Source organism: Mytilus galloprovincialis, chromosome 1, assembly GCF_965363235.1.
Source record: "Mytilus galloprovincialis chromosome 1, xbMytGall1.hap1.1, whole genome shotgun sequence".
Classification (NCBI taxonomy): Eukaryota; Metazoa; Mollusca; class Bivalvia; order Mytilida; family Mytilidae; genus Mytilus; species Mytilus galloprovincialis.
Window position 1 is genome coordinate 87547349 of NC_134838.1, and position 6752 is coordinate 87554100.

A 6752-nucleotide genomic window follows, 5' to 3' on the forward strand; every position below is an offset into this window, starting at 1 on the left:
ACATAAGGTAAAATATTAAGACAGCTGTGAAAACTGCAAAATTTGGCTGAACAGATAGGGACTTTTAATTAATTGTCTGACACCTTTTATAAAATGATAGTAGCCACATTTCAATCTTTTTAGGGGCACACTGTCACATATTGTAAATTTGAAGCCTTAAACCTGAGTTTGTGCTATTTTTAGCTTTTTCTCACCCTGACAATATGCTTTTTAATAAAAAAAAAATGTCCCAAATTGTTATAAATGCAGTTATGGGTTTCTGTTATGTTAAACATTAAAACATAAGTTGTTTACTACCCCAAATAAATTGTTGTTCTGAAATTTAATGAAATTGTTTGATTTTACCCCTTATATCATCGCGTCATACCATGTATTCGACAGACAGCATAGCCTGATGTAAACACTGCAGAAACTCACAAAAATACCATTTATTATTTCAAATGAATTTTTTATATTTTAAATTCTATTGACTGATGTAAAAAGACTTGTTACGAAAAGGTATATTCACGACGCTGAAGTTGACAATTTACACTTTAAATGGGGGGACTATGTCAAAACACACAAGAGAGATTAGCTGTGTTTACATTGGAAATTTTTAAAAAATTGTATTGATTCTTTGGAGACAATTAATTATAAATATCCCGCATGGAACGAATATTCAATAACATTTGAACCATAAGAAATATAAGAAATGGATATTCATAAATTCTTTAATATTCAAAGTTTAAGAAACTCTATAATGCAAAAAAAGTTGGGGGGAAAAGGTGGGCAGGTACACGTGGTAGATGTGCAGAGCACGGGGTACATACTTGTGTTAATTCTTAGGAAAAACTGTATATATGACAAATGTGTCATCTCTGTGGGCATACAAGCCCTTAATACCCCAGTCCCACTAGGCCACGATCGCACTACGATCTGTGAAAAAAATGTCGCAGTAAGGTCGTACCACGGTCGTGGTGAGGTCTTCAAGATCGCGAAGAGCGTGGACAACTTTGAACATGTTCAAAACAATCGTGGTGCGGTCGTGGCGAAATTAGGTCGTAGTAGAAGCGTAGTTAGAGCGCACTAAGATCGCAGTAAGATCGCAAAGGTCGCTGTACAATCGTAGCGAGAGCGTAGCGAGAGCGTAGCGAAAGCGTGATTCTATTCGGTGAGATTTCGCTACGATCTCACAGCGACGTTATCACGACCTTACTACGACCATCACGTTCTCCTCGCGACCCAACTACGCTTCCACTACGACTTTACCACGCTGTTCACGACCATAGTACGATTCTAGGACGCCCTTGCCGTCCTCATCACGCTCTTCTCACGACCTTACTACGTTCACACTACGACCATCATTTTTATTGTCATTTTCACAAAAAATATATAAAAAAAAACTCTCTAGATTTTGTTTTTCTGAATGTATATATCCATTTGCTCTAACGGCTCAGGCATGCTTCTCGTTTTTATATAGATTATACCGTTGGTTTTTCCCGTTTAAATGGTTTAACATTAGTATTTTTTTGGGGGGGCCCTTTATAGCGTGCTGTTCGGTGTGAGCCAAGGCTCCGTATTGAAGGCCGTACCTTGGCCTATAATGGTTTACTTTTATAGAGTTTTACGTTGATGGAGAGTTATCTCATTGACACCCATACCACATCTTCCTATATCATATTGACACATCTGTGTCATCTCTGCTATCGTTCACTAAAATATCGTCATTTGAGCTTTATGGACCAGCAATAGGTTATAATTTAGGTTTGATTGGTCGTTCCGTCATCTCTTGATGACAAGTATTATACTACTTATGTGTATAGTATCAGTTTAATTGAAGTCTGGAGCTGGCATGTCAGTTAACTGCTAGTAGTCTGTTGTTATTTATGTATTATTGTCATTTTGTTTATTTTCTTTAGTCACATCTTCTGACATCAGACTCGGACTTCTCTTGAATTGAATTTTAATGTGCGTATTGTTATGCGTTTAATTTTCTTCATTTGCTAGAGGTAAAGGGGGAGGGTTGAGATCTCACAAACATGTTTAACCCCACTATTTTTGCGCCTGTCCCAAGTCAGGAGCCTCTGGCCTTTGTTAGTCTTGTACTATTTTTAATTTTAGTTTCTTGTGTACTATTTGGAGTTTAGTATGGCGTTCATACTTTGCTCCCTCTGCCTATACATCAACCCTACTACCACCACGCCCACTCGTTCTAGTAGATTTTGGTGGCATGACTGTATTGTTTCCGAGAAATCTCCGTTTTAATCAGAAATAGAAGGAGTGGAACTATATTGATATGAAACACGATATTGACGGTATTGCTGAGAACGTAGTAAGATCGCGGTATGAACGTAGTATAATCGTGGTAGGAACGTGCTATAATCGCAGTAAGATCGTGTTGCAATCGGATAACTCGTGGTATGGTCGTAGTGAGAACGTGAAGGGCGTAGAAAGATCTTTATAAGCGTAGTGAGGTCGCAGAATAAGCGCGGTGAGAACGTAGTTTGATCGTAGCGGGATCGTTGTAGAAGCGTAATTAGGACGTAGTAGCATCGTGAAAGCAACGAAAATTAACATTTTCATGCCGCTCATACCGCGACCTCACCACGATCTAAATTTATTTTAGATCGCGGTGAGCGTGGTGCGATCTTGGTCTAGTGGGACTGGGGCTTAATAGACCTTGCAAATAATCTTAAGTTTTATCATCTTTTTTATACCAACTCGGGATAGGTATGTAACGGTCATTTTCATATACTTTGTTATGAAAAGCAAACAAAGAAGTGACTATATGTATTTTGATCAAGTTTTTGCACTCTAATTGATTATCTAACGTGGTCTATTTTATAACACCTAATTTTTATACGATTCAACAAAAACATGGTGCATTTTAGTTTTAGATTCTTTGCTCATTGTTGAAGGCCGTACGGTGACCTATAGTTGTTAATTTCTGTGTCATTGGATCTCTTGTGGAGAAGTCTCATTGGCAATCATACCGCATCTTTTCTTTTATAATTAAGCAGAAAAAAATATTTACTCATTTGACCGAAGTACATTTTGTATTTCCGCGCTTCATTCTAAAAATGTACACACGGTCAACGCTTTTACAATCCTATGCAGTTACAAAAAGATGCATTCAATACTTATAATTACATTTTTTAGCTATGATCATGAAAACACGATGTTTATCAAGCTTTTTATTTGATTAACCTGTGCACTTCATGGGATCTCGTGTTATCATGAATGATAAATTTTATTTCGTAATGAAGTTAATTAAGGAATAACGCGATATTACAGTTAGTCAATCAGAATAACGTATTATAATGAAACATACATCTAATGTAATTATTATATTTTCAAAATGTTTGAAAGTCTTTCAAATATCTTTATAGATTGGTTCTTATTGCTGTGTTTTACAATGCAGTATGTATTATATGTAACAAATGGTGAAACATTGATAAAGTATTTTTCTTGTCTTGTCTTGCATTAAAAACAGCAGTATTTGTTATCCATAACAAATGTAACCAATTCGTCTTATATTTCAGTAAATATTTCGTCTTTAGCCTTTTTTCAGTGAAATATAAGAACATCCTTACAATACATCCTCATTTTATCTTGCTAGATATTTAGAAATGTTTAGCAAATGCAGTCAGATTTACTAAGTCGCTTGCATTTCAGTGGAGCATCGTAACATTGACGGGGAAATAAAGTCTACAACCAGATCGACAAAAAAATAAACAACAAAAGAAACCGCACTCCAACGACAATTCTAAAAGTCCCTTATCAAATGACAAAATCAAGGGCTTAAATACATCAATCAAATGACAAAATCAAGGGCTCAAATACATCAATCAAATGAAAAACAACTATGACCTTCCTGACTTGGTACATGTATTTTCTTACGTAGAAAATAATGAATTAAACCTTGGTTTATAGCTAGTTGAACATCTCCCTTCTATGACAGTCACATATTATTCCTTTATATTGACAACAATGTGTGCACAATAGTCAAAACTGGGAGTGCAGCTGTAGATAGGGTTTTTGTCTCATCACGATAAAACAAACAAAGATTCTCCCATATCCGAGTATTGCAGAGAATTTGCCACTCCAAAAAGACATCTTTTACTGTTATTACCATGGACTGTCATTCAGTCATTCAAATTATGGATTTTCTTAATGCTGATATAATAGTTAATGTGACAAACGCTATAAGGATATGACTTTCTATTTTCAGCAAATAATGTGTTTAAAGTAGTTCTAGCCTTTTTATTTGGAATATGGACGATATGGACGTTAAAACAAATAAACGACTTCGAAAGAGCAGATTTGAAAAATATTAAGCTAATAAGAACTTCTGAAAAAAACTTTACTATATTATTTTATGCGAAACCTGTCTCGTTTAATCCAAAAACAGTCATCTTTGATAGATGTAACTACAAAAATTGTGAATTAACAGTAGACAAAACGATTTTTTCCAAAAGTGACGCGGTCATCTTTTATCATAATTCGTTTTCAACATTGCCTGACAAGCCAAGTGGTCAAGTATGGATATTTGCTACTCAGGAAAGTCCATATCATACAAGTAAACGTTTTAAAAATGATAAATTGAAGATGAAATTTAATTGGACAAAATCGTATCGAAAAGATTCCGATGGGTTTTCACCGTATGCATTTCTGAAGAAACAACTTCAAGATCCAGTAATAAATTACACTTCTATATTTATGAATAAAACAAAAAATATTGCTTGGGTTGTTAGCAACTGTCAAACTCAATCAAAGCGAGAAGCTTATGTGAAAGAACTGTTGAAATATATTGATGTTGATATTTATGGAAGTTGTGGGAAACCATGCTTATTCAAAAACAAAGAAGAATGTAAATCCGATTTGAGTAAAACTTACAGATTTTATCTTTCTTTTGAAAATTCATTGTGCAGGGACTATTTGACCGAAAAAATACTAACAATGTACAGGTATGGTATGAACTTTATTCCAATTTTTCGAGGTGCACCTAATGCAGGAGATTATTTGCCACCGAACACATATATCTCAACGTCTGAATTTAAGTCACCGCAACAGCTGGCGACATTTTTAAAGAAGATTGGCAGCGATAAATCACGTTATATTTCATATCTGAAAGAAAAAGACAAATATTTTGATGATGGATCTGGAGGGTTAAAATCGGGATTTTGTGACATATGTAATCGTTTAAATGTTAGAAATCAAAAGCCTAAAATTATGGATCTCAACAAATGGTTATGGGAAAATCAGTGCCATATGCCAAATGATCTGACAACTTAAAATAAAGATTTTTGTCAGGAACATACATTTATATTTCGCGTATCAAACAAAAACTAAAAAAACTAGCCAAGGAATTTGTTTTTGTCCCGGCTGATAAAGCTGCTAATAATACCATTATTGTTTGACGTAAATTTTATATTGAGGTTCTGGAAAAGGAAATCACGAATTCACCAACATTCAAACTGATTTCATTTTCTGAAAACGACATATATAACAAACATAAGGTTTTAGCTACTTCTTTACGAGCAGAACCACATACAATGAAAGTCCTAACTATGTAGTGGCTTCCAAAGCTACACAAAACACCTTAAAAATATAGATTTATATCATCTTCGAGCCATTTTTCCACTGCTAAATTTTCTATTCTACTTACTAGTACACTTGGTACAATTAAAAACCTTATAATATATTGTTCAAATAAGGCCTTTGAAAATAGTGGAATTAATTACTTTTGGAGCGTCAAAAACTAGTTGGAAGTACTTGATAATTTGCATGCATATATTGATGATTTTGAATCTGTTCACAGTTTTGATTTTTCTACCCTACATAGCACTCATATTCTTATTAAGAAAAAATCACACACCTAATTAAGTCGGCATTTAAAAAGTCAGAATGCGAATACATTTGTTCAAACTCTTTTATGTCATTTTGTAGTAGCAACAAACAAAGAACTTTGTCAATTGGACATGCTTTGAAACTATATCTGCGCTTGAATTTTTATTGATAACATTTTTGTTCGTTTTTGATATTCCGTGTATCTTCAAGTTATTGGAATTCCAATGGGAACTAACTGTGCACCACTTATTGTGGACCTGTTTTTGCATTGTTATGAGTTACAATTTATGACTAAAATCAGCAAAGACCCATCAAAACACTATTTGATACAAAAATTTAACAATACTTTTAGATATTTGGATGATATATTGGCTTTCAATAATGACGACTTCAGTATGTATACTAAAGAAATTTATCCTGTTGAACTTACTTTAAATAAAGTTAATACTAACAATGACCACTGCCCTTTCCTCGATCGTGATATCTATATCATTAACGGGAAGCTTAATACTAAAATTTATGATAAAATAGATGATTTTTCATTTCCTATTGTAAATTATCCATTGTTAGATGGTGACGTTTCCTTGTCACAATCGTATGGTGTTTGTATATCTCAACTTGTACCAGTCGCTCATGTGTATGTAACAACGTATTAGATTTAAGCGAGAACAATTTATCTATTACTGACAAATAATTACACCAGGGCTTTCGATATCACAATCTAGTCAAAACATTTACTAAATTTCATCATCGGTATAAGGATATCGTTCGTAAATATAACTCAACATGCAGACATTTTTTACGTTCAAGTATTTCACATCCAATCTTTTATGGTAATATTCTTTACAAAGCACAAAAATGTCAGTATTCACCTAAAAAATTTACAAAACCTTTAAACAGACTTATAAAGAAGTTATTTAGGT

General features: G+C 33.9%; 1 long non-coding RNA gene across 1 annotated transcript in view; it reads left to right on the forward strand.

The window, feature by feature from the left end:
- LOC143043303 (uncharacterized) overlaps window positions 1-4848 on the forward strand; it is a 37593-nt gene extending 32745 nt beyond the window's left edge. Inside the window, exon 3 of the long non-coding RNA XR_012968302.1 lies at window positions 4211-4848. This is a non-coding gene — a long non-coding RNA (uncharacterized LOC143043303). The remainder of the gene's footprint in view (window positions 1-4210) is intronic.
- The last annotated feature ends 1904 nt before the right edge of the window (window positions 4849-6752 follow it).